At 48.5% G+C, this 12,050-nt stretch overlaps 1 long non-coding RNA gene across 1 annotated transcript; it reads left to right on the top strand.

Annotated features, from left to right (window-relative positions):
* Positions 1–242: 242 nt before the first annotated feature.
* Positions 243–2,178, top strand: LOC127313746 (uncharacterized). Its single transcript, XR_011749504.1, has 3 exons — positions 243–441; positions 551–991; positions 1,840–2,178. It is a non-coding gene; the product is annotated as an uncharacterized lncRNA (long non-coding RNA).
* The last annotated feature ends 9,872 nt before the right edge of the window (positions 2,179–12,050 follow it).

Consider the following 12,050-nt stretch of genomic DNA (forward strand, 5'->3'; position numbering starts at 1 on the left):
AATTTGTATCGTCTTGATATTAATATATTCTCTTTATCGAGAAAAACCCTTCACCGTCTGAGTTGAGTAACCTTTGAATGCTAGGTTTTAAAAGTTGACGCACCTTCACTCTGAGGGACTTTCTGTAAATCTCCAATATATATGTAACTAATCATGGAAGACCTGTGAGATTCTATTTCTGTTAGTGTGTTGCTCCTTCAGAATTAGCTACATCACTGATATGTCCGTTTGGTTACAGTTTGGAAATTAACTACGGCAAAGAAACTCAACATGGGGCCAAGTGGCGAAGCTCACTCCACAGCTTTTGTTTCTGTACGACAGCTGTGATATAACCTACCGTATGAGAAGGTAACATTATCATCCTAAGCAGGACCGGTCGAGAACGCTCCACGAGCCTCTGTTTTGGGTCGGTAGCTGCGATATAACCTACCAGATGAGAAGGTTATAATATGATCATGTACTCTACAGGTGCAGTCATTGTGTTACTGTTGATCTTTGTCTATGTCTTCCTGTTGTCCGTGAGATGTTAACTCTGGAATGGCGTGTTCAGATTAGGTTATCTCCTTGGCAAATGGTGGGCCTGATACTTTGGTGCTTGCCTAACAACCAGTGGAAATGACTAAGGGAGGCTTGCATGTGGTTTGACCCTGACCGGCTCGCGGATGGGGACGGTCTCATGTAAGCTAAAGTTCTGAGATCCATCCCAATTTGCACGCATACTAATAAAAATGTTCAATATATTGCTAAGGATGGTAACATGTTCAAGATACTGCTCAGGATGGTACGCAGCCTGAGTTAAACTTATTCATCTGTGGAGGGATTTTCCGGCATTTACTGGCACCATCCAGAGCAAGCACATGCAGATTAGCGAAGTCTTGCCGACCCCTCTTTCCTTTGCACTTGGAAGGAAGCTGAAGGAAGCCATTGATGCGAAGCACCAACACGCATAACTTAGTCTGCGAGAAGCTTCTCTAGATGAGCAGCGCATACTGTGAGTTTACCTCTTGCACACGACTCCAGCATTGTAGCCTCATGTTGATATTAATGTTGTAACTGTTATGAATTTTCTGAATTGATTGCAACTTTATGGGTCGTATGTGCATCTTGTTGATCAGTGGTGGTTGTAAGTTTATGAGATGTAAACACCAAATTAACCTACCAGATCAATCAAGAGGGATAAAGCACAACTCTATTAGCCAAATGATTTTTCTGTGAATTCCATTGTGCTATATTCCCTCTTGATTAATCTGGTGTTTACATCTCCATTTTTATGTTTTAATATGTTTGAATAGTTTAGACGCCGAAGAAAAGGGCCAAGAAAAATCTCATAAACAACACAAATTAATATCGACGTTGCTCATCTATTTCCCCAACTCATAGACCTTGCCGCCTTGTGGGATCTTTTTTATTCTACACGGGATGTGACCCTCGTCTCCTTTGTCTCTAAGTGATCATCATGAGAATAATCTCAACCTACATTTTGTCCTAGCACCGGCTATAATTTTATCATTTTAAAAATAACTAAGTTCTTCGAATTGGGGTTGCCACCAACAAGCAGGTTAGCTATTCATTGGCCACCATCAAAAACCCCACATAGAGCCAAAGTGGTACATATCGATGACAACATTAAGTGGCAATAGCAAAAAAGCGCGCGGAAAAGCACACTAGGTCCATTTAGTAGCGAACAAAACCCCTTCTATACTAGGGGTGTCAAGAATTATGCTGAGATCCAATGTTTCTCCCCAAATATTTTAGTGCATTTCTTATTTCACAATCACGTAACAAATGAATGGACTTGCAACCAATTTGCTCACCTTTGGCTATTTTTTTCCACGTCAGGAGGGGCAGCAGAGTGTGATGCGGATCAGGGGATGCAGTGTGGAGACTGATTTACTGCCCGAAGTCGGTGTTCTCATAATGGCTTCGTGATTTTAGTCCAACATCAACAGTCGAAACAATAATGTCAGTGGTTTCATGACAGCTGCCCTACAATTTCTACAGACAAATTTGTTACTCCCTCGGATCCAAATTTAGTGACTCCACTTTATCTAGATTTGAATGTATCAATTTAACAAACATATCTAGGTACATTCGTATCTAGATAAAGTGAAATCAATTAATTTGGATCGAAGGGAGTACGTCAAACTTGAATTGGCAATCGGCAGTGCCAACCGCCTACATGCACTACAGGAATCGGCGTCTACGCCGACGGCAGCCCTCGGCCTAGCCCCTCGGCGTATAGCCTCCTCGGCGTAGCCAGGTGCGCCGTCGGCGTACGGCCGGCCCTCGGCGTATCCGCGCTACGCCGACGGCCAGCTGAGCCCCTCGGCGTCGCCGCCCTCGGCGTCTCCTGGCGGCGCGCCGTCGCCGTTAACGGGGCATCGTCATACGCCGACGGCCCGGCCCTCGGCGTAGGTCAGCGACCTGGCGAGGAGCGGGGCGACGTGGCGCGGCCTGGCGACGCCAGCTGTGCGCGTACGCCGACGGCCTTACCCTCGGCATATCGACGTGCATGCATGGCCACGTGGCGGCCATCCGGACGCAAGGCGTGTAGGCGTTGCACAATTTTTTTTCCTTTTTCCAGTTCCTTTTTCTGTCCCTGTTGCAATTCAAATTCAATTCAGCAGGTCTAGTTCATCCAAATTCATCCAAAATCGACCAAATTCATCATAATTCACATAAATATCATATAATCCACATAATACCATACATGGTGCACATAATAGCATACAAGCGGAGAGCGGAGAGTGCCATGTCATCCAAATACATAGTAGTAGCAAGCAAACCCTAGTTCTAAGCTGACTAGCGGAGGAAGGACCCGGGCGGGGTGTGTCCGCCCACATCGTTGGCGAAACGAGCAGCCCGGGGTTTCGCTCCGGTAGAAGCTGCAGAAGAACCACCTGGAGAAGGACCGGAAGTACGCCCAGGAGAAGTCGACGGAGAGGCACCGGGAGTACTCCCAGGAGTAGTCGACGGAGAGGCACCAGCAGAACGCCCAGGAGACCGACCACCTTCATGAACCAGTGTGACCTCGCGCCCACCCTGCGAGGCCTGGTTCCCGGAGCATCCCGTTCCCTACATGTTCCCTACATGTTAGCAACTTGCGATGCAAAGAGAAGTGGTGACTACGGGTTTGGCAAAGAACTTACCTCCGGTGTGGATCCGTAGTAAGTCGCAGCGAAAGCTGCCCTCGATGGCATGATAGGCATGTCCCCCGCCACGGTAACTCGAGCCGGTGGCGGTGTACCAGTAGACATAGAAATCATCATTTCCTGCAAGATAGGTTACAAGTTAGGCTTTGCAGAAATAAAGCATCAAACTGAGACTTGTCATCTACTTGCGAGAAGAAAGATTCAGACTTACTCCTATATACGCCATGTAGGCTGTATTCTGCCTGTTCCACCGCGGCAATGCTCCGCCTGATACGCTTCATTGCAGGCTTCGAAGGCCGCCTCGAACTCAGGCTACAATTTCAGAAACAATGAATCTCGTCAACACTTAGCCATGTAGAAAGGAAAACCGGAAGGAGGGTGAAAATGAGGAAAACTTACATCGTAGGCGGGTGGACGAGCAGGCCGTGGACGAGGCTGCGGGCTGTTGGCGGTGAGGGTATGCTTGAGACGCGTGTAGCTCGTGGCGTGGGTAGGCTTGACCACCTTATTCAGAAAGGGGAAACAGCCATGCGGACGCCCGCCGCTCGACAGGACCAACGACTCCTCGTCGGTCGGCATGCGCAAGGGGTCATCCACCTCCGGGTGACGAGACCTCACCATGTCGCAGTAGTCATCCTTGGCGGCCTTGGCATTGCCGTAGTACTGTGGCTGAGGCAATGCGGGATTGGGCTTCTGCTTCGTCCGCATCATGTCATATATCTCGGGATCATGAAGCACCACCCCAGGTGCTGCCTCGGCCAGCTGCATCGCGAAAAGAACAGTTATGCGTATCACAAATGAGACATGACGGGAAATGAAAGAAGGTCATTCCATGTATATACATACCTTTTTCCCCTTGAAGCGGGTGTAGTCGCGGTTTCCCGCGCAGTGTGTGCCACCGGTGCCTCGGTTCTCCATGTTACGCCTCGACACGGCTGCAAACTCCTCGTCCTGCCTGAGCCACCTCGCCGTAATCAGCTCCTCCCATGCCTCCCTATGCTGCTCGGCCCACTCGGGACAAACCTGAAAACGCAATACTCAGCTCAAGATAATTCAATGAAAACTTAGCAGCAATGTAGAATCTCATTGACATTTTACTCACCGACATGTACTCCTCAATGGTCATTGCCCATTCCTCCGTAGGCTGGTTACCAACATAGTACTCCTTCTTGACCCTCTTACCCTTGTTAGCCCAGAAGGCACTAGCGCTGGTGATCTTTTGGTTGTACCACTGCTGCGGTGTCAACCTCTCGCAAGCGCCACGCAAAGTGAGACGCGCCTTCGTCTCATGCTCCGGATCCACACGATAGAAGCACTTCAATCATGCATAAATCAGTTGCGAAAGTCATGAGTTAGCACATTAGGGTCATTAACTATGAACGGTGCTCGAGAAATATATGCCTTACCCAGAACTTGGTGGTCACAGCCTCAGCAGCTGTCGCGAAGCCTACGGCAGGGGCATCCTCATAGTCCGCCCAAGTAGTGGCTAGCTTCGTCTCGCCACCGGGGACCGTGCTAAGGGGAGTGTATCTTCCCGGCCAGAACTTCTTAATCAGAGCCCCAAGCAAGCTGTTAGGCTGGTGGGGGGGGGGGGGGGCTTGGCCTCCCATGTCCAGTTGCTGCAAATAAATCACACATTAGTACACATGCCAAATTGTTTATTATGCCCAAGATGAAAATACATGTTCGAAATTTCTGAAGTAGTACACTTACTCATCGCTCGAAGGAATGATAAGGGCCTTGTCATCATGGGTCTTCGGCTCCTTCCTCGCCTCGGGGACTCTAGCTTCTCCACGAATCTTCAAGGGCTTCGGCGCACCCCCACCCTCCATCACCTCCAACTCAGCCCTAGAGTCCGACTCGTGTGTAGACTCTGTCTCCATCTCCACCTCCCCACTAGACGGACCCTCTAGGAACAACTCAGGAGCCACGTCGCCAGAAGCGGAGGGTGGCTCGTCAAAGTCCATGTGTACCCCGCCGCCACCTCGTCCTCCACCTCGTCCTCCTCGTCCTCCACCTCGCCCTCCTCGTCCTTGTCCTCCATCGGTACCATCGTCGTAACGCGGATTGGGCACCGGGGCTCGATCACTCCGTCTAGTGGGTCTAGGAATATTCCTCTTCACCTGCGCCAACGTCTTAAGCAAGCTCGCCAAGTCTTCCTTGCCGCTGCTCATATTGTTCAGTCAACTGCATTGAGAAGAATAAAACAGTTAAGCACAAAGACATATTATATGAACATTCTAAGAATAAAACGCACAATGCAATTAAGAAGCATGTTGACATAATAAAATGAAGATACTAAGAATAAAACACACAATGCAATTAAGAAGCATGTTGACATAATAAAATGAAGATACTAAGAATAAAACGCACAATGCAATTAAGAAGCATGTTGACATAATAAAATGAAGATACTAAGAATAAAGGCACAATGCAATTAAGAAGCATGTTGACAAATAAATACTAAGAATAAAAGACCCTCACCAGGCATCATCGCTCTCACTCTCACTCTCATACTCCGTCTCTTTCTCTTTCTCTTTCTCTGGCTCACTATCACTATCACTATCTTGTGAGTACAAACTTGAAGGGTCGACGGGTGGAGGCTCATCATAATTTTCATTCGCCTCAAGTAACTTCTCGAGCATAGATATGTCCTTTAGATCCACCACTGACTCACCACGAGTTTCTGCATCGTTCCCGAGGTCCTCTTGAACAAACGGTTCTAAAATATATTCCCCGAAGTCCTGTTCCTCTTGATAGAAAATCCCCTCGTATGTCACGGGGTCAATGTTGTTGTAATCATCCTCAGAGGGAATCGGTAGGTTACCATGTGGCGATACCTGGAAGACGACTTCCCAACCCTTGAGTTCCGCTTTCTGGCATGGGTAGGGCAAATAATAAACTTGCTTGGCTTGGTGAGCCACAACAAAGATATCGGCTCCGCTATAGGTGGTTGAAGGCTTAACTTCAACTAACCCAATGGACTTGTCACTTCTCTGTCCACCTATTGGGTCGAACCAATGACACTTGAACACGATGATATTGAGTTGCACGTTCGTACGATTGAATGTCAACTCGTATACACTTTGTAACCTTCCATAGTAATCAAAGTTGTTGGCTCCTTTGGTGAAGACCCCAGTATTTATTGTTTTGGGATTCGCCCGACCCTTCTGGTGCGTCTCTGTGTGGAAGCGAAACCCATTCACATCATACTTCTCATACTTGGTCACCTCATGGCTACAACCTTGGGAAACACATTTCAACTCATCTATCATATCAACATTTCTCTCACGGCCCTACAAGAACATTTCAAATTTGTTGTGTGCATTAGTTACGTGTAATAAGAGGGACAAGTCACATGTTGCAATGTAAGAGGACGGGTTAGAAATTACTTTTTCCATGAACCATGACACAAAGTTTTTATTAATTCCGGGAGCACCCTCTTTCAGTAGAGTGTCCATCTCCGAGGGTTGGGGCAATTCATCATACGGCCACATTTCATCTGTGAATTCGCTGAAAGGAGAAAATAAGCATTAGACCGAGACGAGGTTACTAGCTGCAAAGTAATTTGTTCACCATTTTTACCTTACGAATGGGACCACTTCCTTCATGTTCATAAGCACATATAGCATTATACAATCCTTCTCTTCGTTCTCCAATTTATATTTTGTTCCTTTACCAGCCTTGCCACCGGGGAATTGGAATAGCTGTAGCTTGGGGTCATTCTCGGGCACGTCGACATTGTAATGAGTGACCGGGTTATGCTGAGTGGGAACATCATCGGGATAGTACGTTGTCGCGGCATCTGCCATCTCCCGAAGGCATATTTACTCAGCTATGCATGCTTCAATCTTGGCCTTGTTTCCAGTTATCTTTCGAATATACTTAAACTCTCTCTCAATACAGAACTGCCAACGAAACAGCACCGGGCCACCCAAGAGTGCCTCGTTGGCGAGGTGCACAATGAGATGTGCCATCGGAGTAAAGAAGCCTGGCGGAAATATCATCTCCAAATTGCGTAGCAACTCCGGCACTGTATCTTGTAGCTTTGCAATAACCTTGGGACATATCTGCTTAGCACAGAGCGTGCGGAAGAAATGGCTCAACTGCGCAAGCACTGCCGTACTTTCTCGGGGATATACCCTCGAAGCATCACCGGCATGAGCCGCTGAATCCATATATGATAGTCGTGACTCTTGAGCCCGGTGACTTTTCCCGTCGAAAGATTAACTCCCTTACTCATATTCGAGCAATAACCATCAGGGAACATCACGACGTATTTGAGCCACCTGAATGCCTCCTTCTTTTGGATGGAATCAAGGCAGAAGTTGGCATGCGGCTTGAACCAATTCTTTTGATGGCCAATAGGACGCTTCATGTGTAATTTTTCCCTATCACAGAGGATCTCAACATCGACTCTAGCCTTGACATTATCCTTTGACTTCCCGGGAATGTTCAGGCATGTGTGAAAGATGGACTCCGCGACATTCTTTACAGTGTGCATCACATCGATGTTATGGGGAAGTTCGAGGTCCTTGTAATACTCGAGCTTCGTTAAGGCTGCCTCGTGAGTCCAGTTGTGCGTTACACCATATCCCTCAAATTGATGGCCAGTTGGTGTCGCTGCCGGCACGAGAGCACGTAGCTCGGCTTCAACAAGTGTACCATCAAACTTCAGCACATCTTTTTTTTCATGCACAACTTTGCCCTTCTTGAAGTTCTTTTTGTCTTCTCTAAACGGATGCCTCCTTTTGAGGAACTGTCGATTCGTGTCAAATGCAACATACTTGCGACCCTTCTGTAGCCAAAGGAACTCAAGCCGGTGTCTGCACACTGGGCATGGCCACTTACCAGCTGTACACCATCCGCATGTTAGGGCGTACCCGGGCATGTCATGCATGGTATACTGCAACCAAACTTTCATGTAGAAGTTTGTCTTCGATGCTCGGTCGTACGTCAATGTCCCGTGGTGCCAAGAGTGGTTCAAATCTTCCACAATCGGCTGCATGTAGACACTCAAATTCTTCCCTGGGTAATTAGGGCCTGGAATGATCAGCGACAGAAACATGGTCTTCCTCGTCATTAGGACTCCGGGAGGGAGATTGAGCGGAATAACAAACACGGGCCAGCAACTGTAATTGGCAGTCGACATACCATATGGATTGAAGCCATCTGTTGCTATCGCAATTCTGACATTCCGAGCCTCGGCTGCCGCAAGGGGGAATTTCCTATCGAAGTTCTTCCATGCCGTACCATCGGATGGATGTCCCATCTTCAACTGCTTGTTTTCGTCCTCGAATCTCTTCCCATACTTGTGCCACGTCATTTGTTTGGCTGTCTCCTCGTGCATGTAAAGCCGCTGGATTCTTTTTATGAATGGGAGATATCGAAGAATCGACTTTGCGGTGCTTGACTGCCTCACCTGACCATCCTTTCCCGTTACCTCTTCATACCTAGATCAAGCTTCTGAGATGGGACAGTACTTGTCCTCCGCAAACTGTCTCCAAAATAGAACGCAGCCTTTCGGACAACAGTCTATCTTTTGATAATCCATGTTGAGGTCCTTCATCATTCTCCTCGTCGCGTGCAGGCTTTTAGGCAGACAATGATCTTTGGGCAACATGTTACCAGTTGTTTTCAGACTTGCTTCAAAGCCCTCACGGGTGGTGTTGTACCGGGTCTTGTCGGCTAGACATTGGGAGATGGCATCGAGCTGAGAAATCGCGGCGCCCTCGTACAGAGGCTTCTTAGCCGCGGCAATCATACCATATAAGGCCTTCGCGGTTGGCTCTGGTTCCTCCGGTTCTGGAGGTTCCTCCGGTTCTGGCGGCGCCTCCGGTTCTGGAGGTGGAGAATCCGGGACATCGGCATGGACGAGATCGTCTAGAAAGTCTCTAATTCCATCGTACTCATTGCCATTGAGCAGCTGCCGCATCACCTCACCTCTGTCACGTTCGCGCTCATCAAAGTCGACTTCCGGGACGTACCCATGCATATACCCATATTGCAGAAGGTGTTTATACATTTCATCCTTTCCACGACGGAGACGCTTCACGCAGCGAACACAAGGGCAAAGTGCCCGAACCAGCCCCTTTGTACCACGCGCTAACTCATTCACTAGAAAATGGGTCTTCCTTGTCCACTCATCTGTTTTCTCTGTCGCACTAACACGCTCATTGTACATCCATCCATTATCAGCCATCCTCTGCTTTATTGGGAGCCAAACCACATACATAGCATTTATATCAAATAGAAAATTAAATGCATCATATTTTTATTTATTTTACCGGGCGAAACGCATGCATCAACCTACATCTCTACTAGGTGGGCTCCTAACAGCCGCCGGATCCGTAGTTGGCTACGTTCTCCATGCTCTACCCCGGTCCAAGTCAGAATTTCGGCAGCACCTCCCCGCTGCTCTCCCGATACACGTCTCGGCAAAAAGCCGAGAGGATGTGCATCCGGAGAACAACGGGGAGGCGCCGCCGAAATCCTGACTCGAACCGGAGTAGAACATGGAAAACGTAGACAACTACGCATCCGCCGATCGTCTCAGAATGCCGCAAGCGTTACGGTTCAAAATATGCGGACCACTAATGCATATTTATCCGCGTAACGCTCGCGGACGGGAAGTGACACCTAGGTTTCGCAACTGGACTTGGAAAATGAATCTAGTGACATAAGAAAATGCGGAGAAAGGGAGGCGATGTTTTAGCTCACCCTCGGCGGACGGAGAGAATCACATACACGGCGACAAGGCGGTCACGACGGGGCGGTCACGACGGAGCGGTCACGACGGGGCGATCACGAGGTCGGCGGTCACGACGGCACCTATTTCCATTCAATAAAAAACAAATTATTTCACATTTCACATTTTCTATTTGTATTTCTATTTCACAATTTCTATTTCACATTTTCTATTTCACATTTTCACATTTTCTATTTGTATTTCTATTTCACATTTTCTATTTCACACTTTCACATTTGCTATTTCACATTTTCTATTTTCACATTTCACAAATTATTTCACATTTCAAATTTTATATTTCTATTTCTAAACAGTATACAATCTTAGAAACAAAAGTTACAAAAAAAACTTATAGAGATGGGGCGCAGGGGCCGGCGGGGTCGAGGCAGAGGCGGGGTCGCAGCAACAGGAGGCAGAAGCGAGCGGCGGCGCGAGCAAGGAGGTAGCAGGCGGCGGCCGGCGAAGCTAGGGAGGCAGGCGGCGGCGGCGCGAGCAGTGGGGGTGACGGCGGCGCGGGGGTAGCAGGCGGCGGCGCGAGGTAGCAAAGTGGCGGCGCGGGAGGTAGCAGGCGGCGGCGAGCAGGGGGCGGCGCGAGTAGGGGGCGGCGGGGGAAGGCTAGCAGGCGGCCGACAGCGTGGGGGAAGCTACAGGCGGGGGGAGCTCGGGCGCGTGGGGGGAGGGAGATGGGGAAAAAAGGGGTGCGGCTCGGGCGCGTGGTCCGGCTCGACCCGACCTTGTCCGCACCCCAAACCCTAACCCCTATGCCGAGGGCCAGGCTATGCCAACGGCAGCCCTCGGCATAGACCCCTTTTTTTCTTTTTCAACTTATTTTTTATTTAAATTTTCTTAATGTCAATTATGAAAATAAAATATATTAATATAGGTTTCATATAAATTTGTTTTAATCTTCTACATTTCCAAGCTATGCGCATAAAAAATATTACCATCTTAACTTAATATTTCCTCCGGTAGACGAAACCCTAATCCGGTAGCCCCGCAGATCTACCCCTTTGACCGACCTCCGATGACAGCTGACCCATGGACTTTTCTCTTCCTTTGTGTTCTGTTAGGTCATTGGAACATGTAGTATCAATAATTACCCCTATCTTACATCAATATTCCCTCCGGTAGACGAAACCCTAATCCGGTAGCCCCGCAGATCTACCCCTTTGACCGACCTCCGATGACAGCTGACCCATGGACTTTTCTCTTCCTTTGTGTTCTGTTAGGTCATTGGAACATGTAGTATCAATAATTACCCCTATCTTACATCAATATTCCCTCCGGTAGACGAAACCCTAATCTGGGAGCCCAGCAGATCTACCCCTTTGACTGCATCCCATCGGGGGTCCCCCGGTGGGCATATGCCTCCATTTGAGCTTGGTTAGGTCATAGGTACATGTGGAAACAAGGATCATCCCATATGATCTCAAGTTTATCTCCGGTTCAACTCCGAGGGAGTTCCCCCCTATACATGCAGAATCTGCCTAAGTGTAAGAACCCCCTGTCCGAGAAGCCGGACACACCTGGGGGGTAGCCTTGGATATAAAACCATGTCAAATCACTTTTGTGCATTCCATGTGGACACACACAAGTTTTGGGGCCATTCCCTAGATCCGATGCTCGATTTCCGATGAAACCCTAGTTCTGTTGACCGCGCGGTCTACCCCTTTGACTGCATCCCATCGGGGGTCCCCCGGTGGGCATATGCCTCCATTTGAGCTTGGTTAGGTCATAGGTACATGTGGAAACAAGGATCATCCCATATGATCTCAAGTTTCTCTCCGGTTCAACTCCGAGGGAGTTCCCCCCTATACATGCAGAATCTGCCTAAGTGTAGGAACCCCCTGTCCGAGAAGACGGACACACCTGGGGGGGTAGCCTTGGATATAAAACCATCTCAAATCACTTTTGTGCATTCCATGTGGACATACCCAAGTTTTGGGGCCATTTCCTACATCCGATGCTCGATTTCCGATGAAACCCTAGTTCTGTTGACCGCGCGGTCTACCCCTTTGACTGCATCCCATCGGGGGTTCCCCGGTGGGCATATGCCTCCATTTGAGCTTGGTTAGGTCATAGGTACATGTGGAAACAAGGATCATCCCATATGATCTCAAGTTTATCTCCGGTTCAACTCCGAGGGAGTT

This window comes from Lolium perenne, chromosome 7 (genome assembly GCF_019359855.2).
Source record: "Lolium perenne isolate Kyuss_39 chromosome 7, Kyuss_2.0, whole genome shotgun sequence".
Taxonomy (NCBI): Eukaryota; Viridiplantae; Streptophyta; class Magnoliopsida; order Poales; family Poaceae; genus Lolium; species Lolium perenne.